Source organism: Nuphar pumila, chromosome 9 (assembly GCF_984573655.1).
Source record: "Nuphar pumila chromosome 9, dmNupPumi1.hap1.1, whole genome shotgun sequence".
In the NCBI taxonomy this organism is placed as follows: Eukaryota; Viridiplantae; Streptophyta; class Magnoliopsida; order Nymphaeales; family Nymphaeaceae; genus Nuphar; species Nuphar pumila.
In genome coordinates this window covers 25,171,881-25,191,645 of record NC_143257.1, presented here as the reverse complement: position 1 = coordinate 25,191,645, position 19,765 = coordinate 25,171,881, and the positions used below count along the sequence as shown (strand labels likewise).

General features: G+C 36.1%; 1 pseudogene; it reads right to left on the bottom strand.

Moving 5' to 3' along the window:
* Positions 1 to 15,476: 15,476 nt before the first annotated feature.
* LOC149828504 (uncharacterized) lies at positions 15,477 to 16,227 on the bottom strand (annotated as a pseudogene).
* Positions 16,228 to 19,765: the final 3,538 nt, after the last annotated feature.

Here is a 19,765-nt window from a genome sequence, read left to right as displayed (position 1 = left end):
AAAAGCTTTTTTTTAGAATTTTTATAAAAACCTAGGCTAACCAGCAGATAAAAACTTGGCCAAATTATGAAAATCTTGAAAAGTGGTTGCCTCTGTAGGGCGATTTTGTAAAAGAATGATATTTGAAATTGCTGACAAAAGGGCAAAATCTGAGATAAAGTTGCTAAATTCAAAGCTTCATCCCCTCCTTCAAGGCAAAGCCGATTCAGTTGATAAAATTTAAAATCCATATTAAAAACTATCCAGATCATTTTCCTGAGAAAATCTTTTGAGATTCAGAGTCCTGAGGGTAAAATGGGAAGAGTTGGCAATTTTAAAGACCTAGGGGGTTTAAAATCAATTTTGAAAAGTTAAAAACTCGAATCTAGATTGAGAATTTTGAAAATCATGAGTTCTGGACCTCGAAATGACATGATGTGCCATGCATTGATATGAAATGCTCATGCGATGATATGCAATGACATGTCTCAGAGGATTTCATATTGCATGAAGAACTGGAGATTTCAATCTCTTGATGTGAATAAGACTTTGAGACTTTGTAACTGGAGATGATTCTGAGCAAAACAATAGGAAAATTTTGAGAATCGGGGATGAAATCTAGAGTTTTGCAAGATTCAAGCTTAGAGAATGACCATTTTGCCCTTCAGTGACCTTAAAGGATGGTTCACAACGATTGGTGGAGATGTCGGGGAGGTGAGTGAAAATTTGGGGTATTTACAGTTTGTCAGGAGGCTCATTGCAGTCGCCTTCAACTTGACGATGATCTGAACTTTCCTTAGAAGGATCCGTCACAAACTCCTTCATCTTGGAGATGATTCAAATCTTCTTTGGTCCTGAGGGTCTAACTCGCATAATTCGTCTTCATCTTGATGACAATTGAGAGATCCCTTTTGCAGATATTTAATTGGATCTTAGATGATTGAGGAGATATGGAAATTGAGTGGATTTTTTTGTACCACCCAGGATATTTTGACTGCTTTATTTTTCAAGAATGATCTTTAAAAATGTATCATTGACTGCGATAAATACCGATCACTTATGGCTTTGCAACAAGATTGAATTTCCTTTGCTGGCCATATCGAGGATTTATTCTTCATCCTTTTGGTTGGCCAATAGAAAGATTTGGAACTTTGAATCATTCTTCGCGAAAGCTTTGTCCTTTCGGAAGTAATACTGAAGGTATTCTGAGGTAAAGTTTTTTTTTGTGCAACAAAGATTTTGAAATCAACAAATATTTAATGACAAATTGGCAAAATAGTCTTGGAATCTTTGGTGAAAGAAATTGCTTGATATCCGAGTTGACGCATCAGTGGGATTCTGGATGAAGGTCCAACACGAATTTGAACTCTGAAGGTAAATCCAATATGAAATTGTAATTCTGAAGGTAAGTCCTAGCACAATGCTGGATTTTGAAGGTAAGTCCAACTCAGAAGTTGGTTTTGAAAGAATGACCAAGTCGAAACTCAGATCCTGTAAGGTAAACTGGAAAATTTGAATCGGAACCCGGGTCTTCAAAGGAAAACTAGAAAGTTTTGTTTTGAAGGAAAGAAAATTCGAGTCGAAACTCAAATCTTCGAAGGAAAAACTAAACCCATTTGGATTTAAAGGAAAGAAAATTCGAGTCAAAACTCGAATCCTAAAGGAAAAACTGGAAAATTTTAGAAGAAAAGAAAATTCAAGTCGGAACTCGAACCCTAAAGGAAAAATTTATCCAATTTGGATTTAAAGGAAAGGAAATTTGAGTCGAAACTCAAATTCTAAAGGAAAAGTAGATCAATTTGGAAGGAAAAGAAATTCGAGTCGGAACTCGAATCCTGAAGGAAAAGTAGATTAATTTGGAAGGAAAAGAAATTCGAGTCGGAACTCGAATCCTGAAGGAAAAGTAGATCAATTTGGAAGATAAAAAAATTGAGTTGGAACTCGAATCCTGAAGGAAAAGTAGATTAATTTGGAAGGAAAAGAAATTCGAGTCGGAACTCGAATTCTGAAGGAAAACTAGACCAAATAGAAGGAAAGAAAATTCGAGTCAGAACTCGAATCCCGAAGGAAAACTAGACCAATGTGGACATTGAATTTTAAAGTGTACCAGTGTGAACATCAAATTTTGAAAATGAACCAGTACAGGCATTGTGTTTTAAAAAATTACCAGTACGAACACTGGGTTTTTGAAAAATTATCAATTGATTCTGATGAAAGATTTTCAGTCTTCACCCTCACAACGACTTGGACAACTGTCGGGGTCTCAGGATTTGTCCCTTATCCTCAATGGGCAATCTCAGGTTTATCCCTTAACCTGAAGGGAAAAAGAGTTTGATGCATATGGATGCGAATGAATGCATGCAAATGCAAATGAATGCGAATGTATGCATGCAAATGCAAATGAATGCAAATGTATGCAAAATGATGCAAATGGATGCACATGTGTGCGAAATCAGAGATTTGTTTGATCCTGCCTACATACAGGATGTTTTGAAGACAATTTTCAAAATAATGCCCCAGTATAATAGGGGAAGGAAATTTGGATAAAAGGAAGATACTTGATGTTCGAAGAATGCTCTCTGAAGGTAACAAAGCAACTGACTTTTGATTGATTTAGGAGAAACTCTGAATAATATCACTCCTCGCAGAAGGACATGGTGCAGAGAAGGAGAGCAAGCTTACGAGGAAAATTGATAATTTTATTGATACATTGAAGGAAAAATGACAAATCAAGGAAAGATAGACAGGATTACATCATCCTTTGAAGGCAAAATGAGAAATGGGAAAATGCTAGCATTGTCGGCTTTTTGAGTAATTGAGGAAAAATGACTAGTCCTTCTTTTCATCTTCAATAAGAAGATTCTTATCAATGCAATTCTGAACAATATTCTTGAAGACGAAACAATGGTCAGTATCATGTCCAACTGCCCGATGGAATTTGCAAAATTGGTCCTTGAATCTTTCCATGATAGTGGGAAGATCTGTGGCTCTTGGGAGTTTTACCATTTCTTTGGTCAACATATATTCAAGGATTTCATTGAGAGGCTGCTCAAGAGGAGTAAACTGACGATCGTCACCCCAACCATCCCGCTTTATCTTTTCTTTCTGCTGACTCAATTTTTCATTATTCTTTGAAGACTTTTCTTTCTGATCTGTATGATTGCTCTTGCTATTTTTGTAGTCGTTGCGACCGACATTGGCAGAGAAGGTGAAATTTGTCTTCTTCTTTGAATCTTGATTATTCTTAACGAGGGTGATGCCATCATAGACCCCATTCTCTATTCCCATCTCGAGCCACTCGGCCCGTTCAGTAAGCTCAATGAAAGATTTGGAAGGCGAGGTGGAGATAAGACCTCTCAAAGGTTGTGAGAAATTGTTCAGAATAATCTGGAGTGCGTGCTCCTCTAAGATGAGATTTCTCATTTTGTTGCAAGTGCCCCTCCATCTGCGGATGAAGTTTCTAGCTTTCTCATTATCTCTTTGCCTTGTATTATAGAAATGGTTCAACATTGATAGCGCTTCGATGTTGAAAATGAATCGTTCAATGAACAGATTGACCACTTTATTGAATTCCTTGAACTCGATGGGATTGATGTATTTTAAGTACCATTTAGCAGTTGTTTCCTCCAGACTGCGAGGGAAACAAAGGAAGAGAGCTCAATTGTCCCACTTGAATTGATTGCATTCCGCAAAGAACATAGCCAGGTGAAGCTTGGGATCACCAGTCCCATCAAATTTGACAAATTTACAAGGGAGATCATCTAGGTTGTCATCCGTGTCTAAACCATCATAGAAATCTTTGCTTGTGAAAATCCTTTTTCCCTTGTCGCAGGCTTGCAGATCCTTAACCATTTTGATCACGTCTCTGAGTTGTGATTGGTTAGGGCCATTAGCAGACTCATCTTTTAGCTTATTGGCTGACCCCCGCCCTTGAGTCATTTTCTGAAAAGCTTGCTGAGCCTCGCACTCTTTATCGGTGTCACCTCCTGATTCTACTTCATCAGATGTATCCTCATGTTGGATACGGTTCTTGGATATCTTCAGTTGTTTCCTCAATGTTCGGCCCTTGATCTTTTTCTTGGTAGGAATCTTGCCGGAACTGGCCCCTGCTTGCTCATTCAACATTTTCTTCATCATTTTCTAAAACAAAGCGTACATCTAAGGATCAACATCATCATTGGTTTGATGACTTTGGTTCCTAGCAGATCGCAGTGAATCCATCTCTTGCTTGCTGCTACTGTTAGGGTACTGAAGCGATGTTGTTTTCTTCCCAGATCTGGTTTGAACTATTCCACGATGCCGAAACTCTCTGTAAGACAAATAGGATGATTAGAATGAGAGAAAATTCTTGAAGGCAATGACTTGAAGAATAGAAGGAAAATAATAAATGAAGATATGAAATTGGGTTGACAATTGGAAGAATATCCCTTTACCAGGGATGGGATTATTGTTGGGATCACGACGATTGTGTTGTTATTCCATGAGAGGAAATAAACAACCGAGATATGACTTATTACCTATGCGAGGTCGTCAACCATGAAGAAAAAGATATTTTTTAAGGAATATAACAAAGTAATGCATAATTGGTAATGAGCTTCCCTGTGAACTTGGGAGATTATCTGAGAAGGAAGGCAAGAAGATTTTTTTTTTCAGGGAAAAGCATTCATCACAAAGGGCATATTGCATCAGGGCTCAGAAAATAACATTATGAAGAAAATGACCTCCAAATATAAAGAACACTGATAAATTTATTGATGTCTTTGAGGAAGGATGAAAAATTTAAAGAAAGCAACTGGAGACTATATTTATTCAAAGAATCAAAAGCAGAAATGATGGAAATGAGAAAGCATTGACATTTGTCATCTTCACGAATGATCAGGGAAAGGCTCGGTCAGAACGACCGACTGGTCCTCCTCTTTAACGGGGAGATTCTAGTCAACACAGTCTTGAACGATATTTTTGAAGATGAAGCATTGCTCAGTATCATGCCCCGTAGCTTGGTAGAATTTGTAGAAGCGATCTTTCCATTTTCCTAGGGCGACCAAAGGATTAGCAATTCTTGGAAGCTTAACCATTTCTTTGCTCAACATGTATTCAAGAACCTTTTTGAGGGGCTGATCTAGAGGAGTGAGCTTGCGGTCATAACCCCAACCTTCATGCTTTGGCTTCTTTCAAGTGCTTGCTTTTTGCTGGGAGCAGGATTGAAGGGGTTTGTCCAGGATAGCCGACTGGACTGTTATTTTGTTTTCCTCTAGAATATCCTTATCAATGCGATCCTGAAAGATATTTTTGAGGATGAAACAATTTTCTGTATCGTGTCCTATTGCACAGTAAAACTTGCAAAATTGTTCTTTGAATCTACCCATGATTTTCGGGGGATCAACAACTTTTGGTAAATGAACCATGCCTTTTGTGAGAAAATTTTCTAAAACAGTCTTGAGCTTCTGATCCAGAGGGGTGAACTTTCGATTAGTGCTTTAATCATTGTGTTTTGGTTTTTCCTGCTCTTTCCGTTTATGTTGGGGACTGGACTGGAGAGATCGGCCATTCTGCTTGTCCATTTTATCCTTTTGACCTGCATGGCCCTCTCTGCCTAGATTTGGGTTTCCTGATCTGCCAGTATGATTTTTTCTGCCACCCCTTTTGCTTTTGCCATTATTGTTGCCCTCAATGTTCTAAGAGAATGTGACTGGTGTCATCTCCTCGACTGGCTCCTTTTTTATGCTTGACTCGGGTAGCTCCAATAGCATTTTTGTCATCATCTTTTGAAACATCATGTACATGACTAGATCAATGTCATCTTCACTTGGCTGGTCCTGCTTCTTGACTGGCCTCGGAGAACTCATCTCTTCGACACTACTTGGTGTTGTTCTCTTTCCCGACTTTGTTTGAACTATGGTGAAATTCCAATACTTTCTGCAGAATAAAGGAATGGTTTAGACTGAAGGATTTTTGGGAGAAATAGAGATGATGAAGGAGATATTGAGGATGATGAAAGAGATAGAAATTTTGGATAGAATTTGAAAGACAAAATTTGAACATTTGAAAAATTGCAGGCCGAATCAAAATAAGGTTGGAAATTCGAGACCAGAGGAGAGGCAGGAAAAGAGAAATCGTCTGGACTTTTTTAGAAAAAATATGAGGTTCTGAAAATCGTCCAGGGTTTTGATAAAATTGTTGAAAAAATAGATGAAATTTGGAAAATGATGTAAAAGGCAAATAAAAGGGAAATGAGAAATAAAAGAAGAATGCATTCAATCACATCATGCACAAACAATTATGCACATACATCACTCCCTAAGAAGCTGACTCTAAATACATGAATTTTGAAAGAGTTATAAGTCCCTAATCCTGACTCTAGGCTCAGATCATCTGTGTCCAATCATGTTATGCCAATATACTCGAGTCGAAACCTGAAGTACGTGGCATAAAAATTTATCTCTGGTTCTAGGCTTGTGTTTTCCCAACATCCTTGAGCACCTGCCGATATACGTTGGACTATGGCCCTTGGTACATGGCAGGGGGGCGTTAGCCCAAATAAGTGGCCCAGTTGTGAGGCTCTGTCCCGAACTATGGTTGTGGAAGAGAGAGCCCAACAACGTGAAGACCGGGTAGACATAGGTGGGGTGGTTTTGAAAACATGAGCACATGCAAGCAAACAGGTGGCTCTAAGTCCTAAAGAGATAGAATTTTAAAAATTTGAAGAAACAAACATTGTTTTCATACAATTCCTAGATTGAGGAGTGTTGTATTTCAAGCCTAAGTCTAAGTGAGCATGCATAATTCTCCTCAATATGGTCCTACCAAACCATGCCTAGTCTACATGCAATCCATGTAAGATGGGTTCGAATCTAGGCTACTAGGTTCACACGATATCAGAAAGTAAAAGTTGATAATTCATAGACCACGATTTTGATAATTGAGCTAAGTCAAAGCACACAGTTGATCAGACGAAGACAAGTCCCATCTCGGTCACCAAACCTGTTATCATCACAAAATTTTCTCCCTCTTTCTCTATGAGAGAGATAAACGATTCTGCGAGTCAAACTCGACCAAAGTTTTAAAAATTGGTTTTGAAAATTACTCACCTCCGTTTTAAAACGGGAAAATTCCATGGAATGGGATCCGCCTATCGGTACGAGGTTCAACCATTCATGACGCCTTTACCAGGGGTAATCAAACCAATGATCAATTGTGCGCTTTGACTAAGTTAAATTATTTAAATTATGCTCTATTTTCCTAGAATGCACAAAGAATCAAGCATGTGCTATGGAATTTTGAAAAAATGCAAGTTTGGAAAATATGATGTTTGCCTTGGAAAATTGAGATGTATTTGGAAAATGATTGGAAAAGTGTTTAAAAATAGAATTCTTGCGAAAATCATTAAATTTCATTGGAAATCAGAAATTTGCATTGGAAAATGAATCTTGAATGAAAAAAATGGATTCTCAAAAAACTTGAACTTTAATAAAATCGATTTTGAGATTTGGAATTGCTTTTTCTGAGAAAATCGATTTCTAAAATGGATTTGAGAATTCTGGGAAAAAACAATTTTCAGAAATAATTCAAAGTTTTGAGAAAATTGATTTTGGGATTTGAAAATGAAATGAAGAATGTGTAAATCCTTGGGAAATCTTGATTTGGACTTGGGAAATACTTTGAAATCTCATTTGAAAATTCAGAGTTCTGAGAAAATCAAATCATGACTTAGAAATTCTTGGGAAAATTGATTTTTCTGAAATAGAATTGAGAAATGAGTTTGAAAATAATGCAAATTGAATGAATGAATATGAATTTTAAAGATATTTCATTGAGGAATTGGGAAATCTTTTTGAAACTTTGAGAAATGCAGTGTATTTTTTTTGAAGTTAGACTAAGAGTGTAGGCTGAATGTGGCTAATACGAAGATCATAAATCTTGGTTTTCTTCGTATTCTGACTATGGCCATAAATATGAATCCCACCAAGTTTATAAACTCCATAAGAGCTTATGCACGTGTCATTCATGTCAACCATAGTGATTTTGGAAAATATGCATATACATCAGATATTAAAAATTTACAAGAATTAAACTATATGCAATGCAGTCCTATTCTAAGCTGAAAAGTAACTCTTATTCCAAATATTACATTGCTTTTTACATTGAATTGAATAAAGAAAACAAATAAAATAACTAAATCTTCTTCTTGAATGTTCCTACAAAACTAGAAAACAATGTTAGCACATAAATGTAGGTTTTTCTGAATTTATCCGAAAATATTGAAAATTATTGGATATTATTCAGATATAAACCCAAATTCATACCCCCTTTGATATAAACATGAGAAATAAGAAATAAATTTCTAAAATGAACTTGGAAATTCGAAATTTGAGTAAAAATGACCAAAATACCCTTGATAACCTTGAAATCAGGGTTTTTAGAGAGAATTTTTGTAAAATTTAAAAATTTAAAAATCAATGAAATAAATCAAACATAATATGATGAAATATGATGATATGCATGAAAATTTGGAATTTCAAAATTTAGGTCAAAATGACCAAAATGCCCTCAATAACAAGACTATGGCGTTGAAACCAGGGTTTTCTGAAATAAATTTTGCAAAAATGAGAAATGTGAAATGAAAATGACATTGAAATCAACCCTAATATGACTCTATATGCTTATTTACATGATAAAAATCCTAAAATGACAAAAATATCACAAAATATCAAATTTGACTCGATTTTCGCCTGATTTTCGCTTCTGAATTTAAAAATGAACTAACATACAAAGCAAATGAACTTGAAATTGAGCCAAATTTGGCATGGACACCTAGACTAACCCTAAAAACAGAATGGAGTTCGAAAATTTATTTATTTTTGTATATTGTTAATATGAAAAATGGCTAAAAATACTTAAAAATCAAAAGTTTGCCTAAAATGCTGATTCTAAATTAGATTTAGGGTACTAAAATTCTATAAAAATTTCCCAAATTTTATGGGGTGATAGAGGACAGTTAGGCAAAGATTTTTTCCTTTTACAGATTTTGGTTTTGACCTACGGTCGGAGCTGGACAGCTCCGGCAAATCGGATCGGAATCCGGAGACTCTAGGATTTAGGGCAGACTGACAGGTTTCGGAAGAAAATATGGGAAAAATAGCAGACAGATGAGAAAATGGCTGAAATTATGGGAGAATGTTCCTCACAAACATAGAAAATTTTCTGTTTTTACAGTTTTAAAATTCAGGTTATGGTTTGGAAATGAGTACACAATTATCAGAGACCTGAATCTCTGAAATGCTCAGGCATGAGAATCTGTCAGACAGAAAAGATAATTTTGGAAAAAATACTTCACAATCCCAAAAATTCCCAAACTTTTAGGAAATGACAGATAAATGGGTTAGGAACAACTTTTATGTTGAAAGTTTTGACAGACGACTTATGGATTGAATAAACACATCAAATTAGAGTCAGTCTATACGTTGAGAAAGAGAAAGTGGGTTTTTCTTAGAGGCCTGGGAAAATTGATTTTTAGCAAAGACCAAAGCTACTTGGAAAAAGCTAAAAATTTACTGAAAAATAACAGGTTCCTACAAGGATTCATGGTATTTTTTTGAAGAAAAATTGAATCATTCATCTAGGAGATCTCAAAGGTTTTTGTCTGCTAAAATAGAAATTGCAGTTTTTGGAGAATAGAAAACCCGATTTAGAGTTTTATTTTGTTCATAGGGTTATAAAACTTGAATTAAACCAATTTTTTAGCAGGAAATAAATTACACATAAATCTAATAATAATGAAATTTAGAGAATTTATTGATGAAAGAATTCACATGAAATAACACCTGAACTTTATACTAAAATGAAATCTATGGGTTTTAGACTAAATATTAACAAAGCTATGTAAAGTAAATGAAATGATTTAATGAACTAACCTAAATGCATATTTTAACATGAAATGACATGGAAACAAAAATCAATAGGGGGAGCATGACTTATTTCTTTTGATGTCGGCAGTCAAAAGGAGGTATCTGATCCATCCGTTGGATGGATCCCTTCTTTTACGTAGCCTTAGCAACATGAAAACACCATTATCCATTCACGAAATAGCTCTCTTAGCCATATGAATCCAATTCTGAACTAGATTCATGCTAGGCTTATAAAAGAATCATAGAGGAAGGATTCTTACCTTGGATTTAATTGGGAGGAGGTGAGGAAGATGGTTGAGCGTCAAAGGCACCAAGGTGAGGATGGCTGGAAGTCAAGAAGGAGGTGCCGGCTGGAACACGTGGTGAATGTAGGGCTGGAATCGGTTGAAGGTACTGCTGTGGTGTAGGAAGGAGGCTTGACTGGAGCTTGAAGACTGCTTTGATATGGAGGTAGTAGCTGCAGCAAGGAGTTGTGGCAGTGATGGCCAGCGTGAAGGAGGTTGGAGATGATGTGGTGCACCAACGGATGGACTGCAACTTGGGTGGCGCCGGTACCAAGGTAGCGAAGAGTTGGAGGTTAGAGGGGCTGCCTTGAGGTGGAGAAGTTGCTTCTGGAGCCAAAGAGGAAACCAAGGGAAAGAGAGAGAGAGCGTGAGATCCCTTGAAAAAAGCCCACCGTTCTTCTTTTTTTGGTCTTGGACTTAGGGAGAGAGAATATTTTTCCTAAGTATTTTAAGTTTAATGAGAGGGGAATGAGAGGGAGAGGAAGTGTACGTGAATGGGATGAGAGAGGACCCCCTTGGAAATAGGTAAGTAAAGGGTCTTATGGTGGCTGGACCAAGGAAAGGGGAAAGAAAAAGAGGAGGGAAAGAAAGAAGGAAAGAAAAGGAAGAGAAGAAAGGAAGGAGGAAGGAAAAGGGAAAAGGAAAGAAAGAAGGGAAGAAAGAAGGGAAGAAAGAAGGGAAGAAAGAAGGGAAGAAAGAAGAGGGAAATGAAGAGAAGGAGGAGGGGCGAGAGGAGATCCTACGTGAATGAAACTCCTGGAAATTTTGAAAGATCAAGGGATTTAAAAAAGAATTTTCAGGGTTTTTAAGGAAAATTTGATAAAAGAGAAAAAGAATGTAGGAAAAGGAAAAATATACACTTGGGGTTTTTGAAAATAAGAGGAAATTTTGAATAATACACCTAGGGTTTCGAGAAGGTTTGATATATATAGGAGAATACAAGAAAACATCGCACAATCAGAGCTGCACAAACAAGGATGCGCACACAGCACTCCCTAAAAGCTTACTCTAAATGCAATTTTTGAGATGGCTTGTAGGACCTTAATCCTAACTCTATGGTTCAGATCATCTGATTCCAATCAAGGTATGCCGATATATTCAAGCCGAAGCTCGAAGTATGTGGCATATAAATAATTCTCCGGTTCTAAGGTACTGGCTTCCCAACATCCTTGAGCGCCTACCGATATACCTCAGACTATGGCCCTTAGGTACGTGGTAGGGGGGTGCGAACCCAAATAAGTGGTCCAGTTGTGAGGCTCTCTCCCGAACTATGGTTCAGTGAGACAGCCCAGCAATGTGAAGACCGGGACAATATAGGTAGGGATGCTTTCGAAAACATGATCAACATGCAAAATAAAATCGGAAGGCTCTAATGCAAGTCCTAAAGAGATAAAATTCAAATGAATAGAAGCATACACTTGCATACATTGTTTGCATTCAATCCCTAGAATTGAGGAGAGTTGTATTTCAAACCTAAATCTAATGTGATCATGGAATAATCTCTTCAATATGGTCTGACCAAACCATACTTAGATCCTATATGCAATGATGTCAGCTTAGGACAGAGTCTAGGCTCCTAAGGTTTGCATGGAAAATGAAGCTGACATAGAAGAATAAAGACTTAGAGAATATTAAAGCAAAGCAAAGGCATAAATCCGACCGGACGAAGACGGGTCCCATCTCGGTCGCCAAAACTGTGATCATCGCAAAATTTTTCCTCTCTTGTGGTTTCTCTCTCTTCCTTCTCTTTTCCTTTCTAATCCTTATTTCCTCCTTTTTGAAGGGAGAAAATAAAAGACAGAAAAGAAGAGAGAAGAGAAAAGAAAAGAAGAGAGAAGATGAACTCTTTTGTGGGGTCTCACTTGACCTTGATTTGAAAATATTTAAAAAATTAACTCACCTCTGTTTTTGAAAATTTGTGGGAAAACTGGGAGACGGGATTCGCTCGTCGGTACGAGGTTCGATCGTTCCTGGCGCCTTTACCAGAGGTAATCGAACCAAGGGTCGAATTCATGCCTTTTGCTTTGCTAAGAAAATTATCTAAGAATTTATCCTAAGTTTAAATACACAAAGAATCATGCTTGTGCAAATGCAATGATGTATGCTCTTTCAAAAAATGATTTTGGAAATCTCCAAGTGTTTTTGAGATGAATAGAGTGAAGAAATGGTTTCTAACTCAGAAAAAAAATTCTGAGTTTTTGGAATAATCAGAGCTTGGGAAAATAAGGAAGGATCCTGAAATTGAGATAAAAGGAGAAGGAAGGAAACTTCAAAGTCATAAATGGACTTTAGAGTTTAGAACTTGGATAAATGTTTGGAATGTAATTGAATTCTAACTTTGAAGTTTGAAATCAGAATGAGTTCTAAGAGATCCAAATAAGATTGAGAAATGGAATTGGCTTTTGGAATTTTTAGGAATCAAGATAAACTTGGTTTTTGAAATCTAGAATAAAATGGAGTTGGATTTGAAAAATTGAAATTGGGAATGGAATTGGATTCTGGATCCTAAATAGAATTGGATCCAAGATCTGGAATCCAAGATGGAATTGGATTCTGAATCCTAAAATGGATTTTGGATCTTAAAATGGATTTAGGATCTTAAAATGGATTTAGGATCTGAAATCTAAGATCCAAGATAGAGTTGGACTTTGGATCCTAAATGGAATTTGGATCTGAAGTCTAAGATCCAAGATGGAATTGGATTCTGGATCCTAAAATGGAATTGGATCTGAAGTCTGAGATCCAAGGTGGAACTAGATTTTTGGATCCTAAAATAGAATTGGATCTGAAGTTTGAGATCCAAGGTGGAACTAGATTTTGGATCCTAAAATAGAATTGGACCTGAAGTCTGAGATCCAAGATGGAATTGGATTCTGGATCCTAAATGGATTTGGATCTGAAGTTTGAAATCCAAAGTAGAATTGGATTCTGGATCCTAAAATGGAATTGGATCTGAAGTCTGAGATCCAAAAAGTGGAGATTTGTACTTGGAAATCTGGATCCAAGTTGGGATTAGGATCTAACTTTGGATTTGGATTCTGAAAGTCCAAATGGGACTTCTAAAGATGGATCTGGGTTTTGAAAGCCCATATTTGAATTTAAAATTTTAAGAAGGGTCAAGTTTTGAGATTTAGAATCAATCTCAAACCTTGATTTTGAATTTGAAGGTAAGAAGATAAAACTTGATTTTGATTTTGAGAATGAATCAAAACTTCAAAGTTAAATTGAATTTTGAATTGAATTGGAATTTTGGAGTTTGAGTATAAAATGATTTTGAAATTCCAAATACAAATTGGACTTTGAAATTGAGTTTTTGAATCTTGAAATGAGATAGAATTGAATTTGAATCTATGAATAAGATTTGATCTGAGAAAAGAACCACTTGGAATTTTGAAAAAGGAAATTTTGAAAATATGATGCAATTCTATCATAAATGATGAATGAATTTAAAGAGTTTGAAATTGGATTTAGAAAAGCTATTTTATTCTTTAAATGAATTAAAATAAGATTGAAGATATAATACATCCTTGACTATGATCATTGAATATATTATATAATAATCATATCTAAATTCAAATGAAGAATAAAATACATTTTAGTGCTTTTATAGAGTTTAAAATGAAATTAATTCTCAATATATCCTGACTATGGCCATTGATATATATATATATATTGAATTAATTTTAAATCAAACTCTAATAAAAGAAGAAAATATTTAAAAATATAGTGATTTTTTTTTTGAAGAGGGATCCAGTGTGGATCCAATGTTATTTTATAAAAGATAAAAATCCTAAGTTTTGTTTACATCCTGACTATGGCCATTGATGTAAATCATCAACTTAGGATTAATTGCCTCTTACAAAATGGTGCACGTGCCATTCGTGTTCCCATTTGTGAGATTTTGGAAAAATAAAGGTAAAAAAAAAGAAAAAAAGCATGAAAATAAGCAATTTATGATCTTTACAATGCTCATTCATTATATCTAAAACAAGAAATGTAAATTCTCATTAAAATCTAACTATTACAATACATGAAATTGAATTTACAACTCCAAATAATGATATTTTCCACATATTCCTTGCAAAACACCTGATTAGTATAAAAATGGAGAAAATTTGTATATATCATATGGATATCAAAAGATGCTCACAGGCCAAGGTATTTATGATGTGGAAAGATGAAAAAAATGGTATATACCCATATATATATATATATATATATATATATATATATATATATATACATCTATGGCCTATATGCAACATAGATGGATGATAGTTAGTGAGATAGAGGAGGTATAGGTGACAATTGGAATGGCTATAGAAGTGGAAGTTACGAAATAAAATGAGTGCAGAAAGCTGGTTTGCAGCAGCTCATGATAGTAGTGCTATCATGTGTTGGAGTTGGAAGATGATTGATACTGTGAAGAGTAAGTAGAGGGTTAATTGCACAGTGTGGCTGGGGTATAGCTGCCAATATGTATGGATTTGCAGCAGGGTAGAGATGGATGAGATGAAACTACTGTTGTAGTTGCAGCAGTGAAAGGTGCAGTGGTGCTGGTAGAAAATTCACATGGGGAATGGGTTCTAACTGTCATGGGCTGTAATAAAGGGGATATCCTACGTGGTATACAAGTAAGACATAGCTAATGATGCCCTCGGTGATAAAAGGGTGTAATGGTGAAGAATTCAGCAAGTGATGAACATACGCACAGGTGATGCCACAGCCAGAGGTGACAGGTAATGATGCAAGGCACACAGCGAATGCCATGGAGGTTGAGTATATGAACATGGCTTACGATAGCTACTGTTGTGGAGAAAAAAAAAATTGTGCTAAGTGAAGGAAGGGCCATGGATGGAATGTGATATACTAATACAGTAAGAAGTATGAGTGAATACAAACCACAGTTGGTGGCTGGTAGTATTAACGAAAAATATATAAAGGGATATAAGGTTAAAAAGATTATTATTATTATTTTTTTTTAAAGAAAGAATGGCTGCAGCAGCTAGACAGATGGTATGTAAATACAGGTTGTTGAAGGTGGATATGGCATGATTCATGTTGAGCTTATATGAAAAGAAAAAGAAATCTTGCAGCAGAGCAAGGATTAATATTAAACCAAACAAACTATTTATAAATGGAAGTGTGACAAAATACAAAATTTTAACTGTAATGGAATTCAAGAGATCCTACCATGGTTTCAACCTATAAAATTGATCTACCTCAATTATTTATGTCTCAAACTTGTTCATGGAAAACCAACACCTGTTGCCTGCAACAAGGAGAGTAACGTAGACATAGTATGTGATCACAAGTTCTTAAAAGCTGATTCGTTCATTGGTCTTTTGAGTGTCAACCTTGCTAAGAGAGCCTTGCTTCGACAGTGCCCTTCATTGATGAAGTAATTGACTTTGAAAGTCACAGATGGCCATTCGGTGCCTGGTGGTTTGACATCAATAAACCTTATTGTCCTGCCAATCATGACATCATCCCAACCTCAAATGTATTTGAACCAGGCACCCATTTGAGTTTGTGAACATAAGGGTTCACAAGTCAGTGGAGTGCGGCAGTGGTGGAAGCCCTAAGAAATATGGCTGATGAAGCGACAACCCCTTTTGAGAGTCACATTCATCTCTGGTGCAGTTAAGAAAGTTATCACAGGCCCCAGTGATACTGACTAGCAGCATGTGGAGAGGGAGGGAAATTTCAATTTCTTGATGGCTGAAGAAGTGGGTCCAGAATGAACAAACCCAACATCTTTTCTATCTTTATCAGATCTAAGTTTTCGAGGTCCTAATCAATTGAAATGGGAAGCACATTAGATTGTGGGTTTTAACAGGGGATGAATTCTTAACAGTATAGGTTTTAGCAGGAAACAATTCCATAGTCTAAAAAAAAAAAAACATGGTATTGCAGGAATATGAACAAATCTTACTAATTACATCATAGTTAAAAATAACATTACTTACCCCTGTATCATGACCTATCACCTGCAAGGATTACACCAAAATCACGATAGACACCAACCTATAAGCAGCTGAAAGAATGTTAGTCTTCATCTCGCCAACAGATACTACATTGCAATCATTTAGACGAAGAAGAAGAAGCAGGAAAACAATGATGCAATCTGAGTTACTGCCTCTCAGCTTACTTCGATTGCCATTCAAGTAAGTAAGCATACCAAACCATCCATTGAGCTCTGCGATGATGCTCGAATCAGCGACCCAACCTAGCACTTGTCTTTATATAAAAACCCACAGAATGGGGTATAATAGGGATATTAGGTGATGAATGCATACGGCGGTAGCGCCAAACTTAGGGATTTTCTAAAAAAGATGTATGAATGTTGTGGAACATAACGCAAAGCAGACCAGAGTCTAACACAGGAAGCAACTGCATTATAGAATCTGAAGCTAAGGTATACTAGAGATAATAAAAGAAGATATAATGGACAGATAATGCAGCTTTACAGTCATGGTGATGACGCCAAAGAGGGGTCATCAGACCCAGTATGAACATCTATTCAGAACTGCCAATTGTCAAAGAGAATGTTGGGGATCTAATGATCATGATTTTCACAATCCAGGTGAACTGGCAGCTGTTATCTCAACTACAGGAGTGTTAACAACTGAATTTTATTTTATTTTATATTTGTTTTTTGGCTCAAGGATTTAGATCTCCACTTCATGTTAATTGCCGGTGTATGTGTGTGTATATATATATATATATATATATATATATATATATATATATATATATATATATATATATATATATATATATATATATTTAATAACCAGCATATTGTGGATGAAGTTGAGTGTTATATTGACCACCCCTAATAGGCCGATCGACAGACAAACCAAGCAAAAACAAATTTATGGAATTCCTAACATGACTTTGAAATCAATCAAAACTAAGATGGAGACCATATGCTGAAGAAATTACAAAATAACTGGAATAGCACTGATAAAAAAAAACAAAGGGAAAAACAACAAGTTGTTCTGAGGCAACAAGACCTTGATTGGATTGTTGCTCAAAGCAGCCATTAGATTCTGGAAATGCACACGTCAATAACTTGAGAAGTGTGACTGTGAGTAATCTTTCAAATTTGAAATAATTAATAACTTTTCAATCATTTCACCACGAAAGAAACACTACTGTTACATCAATGGTGACTCCAAGAAGATATGCAATAAGCCCATAAGCAACCCAGAAAGACAACCACCTCCCGGATCAAGTAATTGAAGCTAGAACTGTCAATGTCGTGAGCAGTGGTGTATGCAACGATTAAAACAAATGGATTTCGAGGCCCACAATTTTGCTTTATTTGAATCGAGGCAGCCTCCAGGATTTTCTTTTTGATGATGGAGAGGGTGAAGCGTGTGTTTAAGCTATGATTGAAGCCTAAACATGTGCTTACATCAAAACCTCGAGAACTGAGGGTATATGTTTATGCCACAACCCAGCATAAACATCTGCTGTATGTGATAAAACATGACGCACGATAACCATAATACACAAAAATGAAATGCTCGATCAAATTATGATTCAAAATGCTTAAACATAGAGGAATTTAAAAAGAAACAAAACAAGTGTTGGAGTCGGTTTGCTCCATTGCTGTAGCATTAGGCGGATCGATCTTGCTATACGCAGATCGATCCTACCGTTGTTGCCTTGAAAGAAGAAAAAAAAAAACAAAAAGAAGAGAAAGAAAGCAACAAAAGGAAAATGAAGAAGAACAAAATTATAGTAGAACGATGCTCTAAGGAATCATTTATATAAAAGAAAGAAAATCGAAGAGAAAGGGAGGAGGAGGGTCACCTACCGTGACTCTGTTGGAATCCTGAAGTAGAGAGCTCTCTTTTTATCCTTTCGTTGAACCCCTTTTTAGCTTGTTTGCAGAGTGTCTCGGTTCCCTTCGAGCGACCCCGGATGAAATACCTTGAGAGATCGCCCTTTTAGTGGGGGGAATCGAGGAAGTTAGGGGGGGCTCAAAATGATCCTCCTTTCTTCCCCATGGGCTCCCCTTTTATAGGAGAAGAGGAGGATTCCGGAAGGAACGATGGCGATTTTGTTGGAAATCGAGGGTGGAGGAAGAGAGCGTGGTGATTGAAGGGTGAAGATGGATGTAATCGATGCGTCGAGTCTGCGAGAGAGAGAAGGGGAGGATTTCGTTGAAGATGAGCGAAGGGGATGAAGGAGGTGTACAGGGTTGTTGCAGATGAAGGGCGGATGAGGGGTGCGGCAAGCCGTTGATGATGGGCGGTGGCTATAGAGAAGCTCGTGGAGGATCGATGATGGAGGGTGGATGGAGGAGATGCCCAGAGAGAAGGTTCGCGAGTGTCCGAGAGAGAGAAGAGAGAGAGAGAGAATGGAGGGAGCCCTTATAACCCTCAGTTTTTTTTGTTAAAAAAAAAATTTTATCAAAGATTTTTTTTTAAAAAGCCGATTCTTTTTCCAAAAGCTTTTGCAAAAACTGTTTTTAGTAAAAAAAAGGCTTATTTTTCAAAAAGAAGTTTTTTTCAAAAAAAACGATTTTCGTTTCTATTTTTTTATATTTTTATTTTTTTGTTCTTTTCTTTATTTTCTATATTTTTTTGATATTTTTGGAATAAAAATCCTAAAATTTACAAAAAAATAAGGATTTAAACTATTTTTTTTGTATTTTTGATAAATATTTACAAAAAGAAGGTTTTCAAGGCTATTTTGAGGAAAATTTCTTCAGAAAAATGAGTTTGGATTCAAGTTTCAAGAAAAATATTTGAGTTTTAAACCTCAAATCGAGGAACATAGCGCGATGGATCCAAACGGAATCACCATCGTTCCTTCCGGAATCCTCCTCTTCTCCTATAAAAGGGGAGCCCAGGGGGAAGAAAGGAGAGGATCGTTTTGAGCCCCCCCTAACTTCCTTGATTCCCCCCAGTAAGAGGGCGATCTCTCAAAGTATTTCATCCGGGGTCGCTCGAAAAGAACCGAGACCCTCTGCAAACAAGATGAAAAGGGGTTCAATGAAAGGATAAAAAGAGAGCTCTCTGCTTTAGGATTCCAACAGAGTCACGGTAGGTGACCCTCCTCCTCCCTTTCTCTTCGATTTTCTTTCCTTTATATAAATGATTCCTTACAGCATCGTTCTACTATAATTTTGTTCTTCTTCATTTTCCTTTTGTTGCTTTCTTTACATGAAAATAAGCATGAAAATAAGCAATTTATGATCTTTACAATGCTCATTCATTCTATCTAAAACAAGAAATGTAAATTCTCATTAAGATCTAACTATTACAATACATGAAATTGAATTTACAACTCCAAATAATGATATTTTCCACATATTCTATGCAAAACACCGGATTAGTATAAAAATGGAGAAAATTTGTATATATCTTATGGATATCAAAAGATGCTCACAGGCCAAGGTATTTATGATGTGGAAAGATGAAAAAAATGGTATATATCCATATACATGTATATACACGCATATATATATATATATGTTCATATACATATATACATATCTATATATATATAGGTATGTATATACATCTATGGCCTATATGCAACATAGGTGGATGATAGTTAGTGATATAGAGGAGGTAT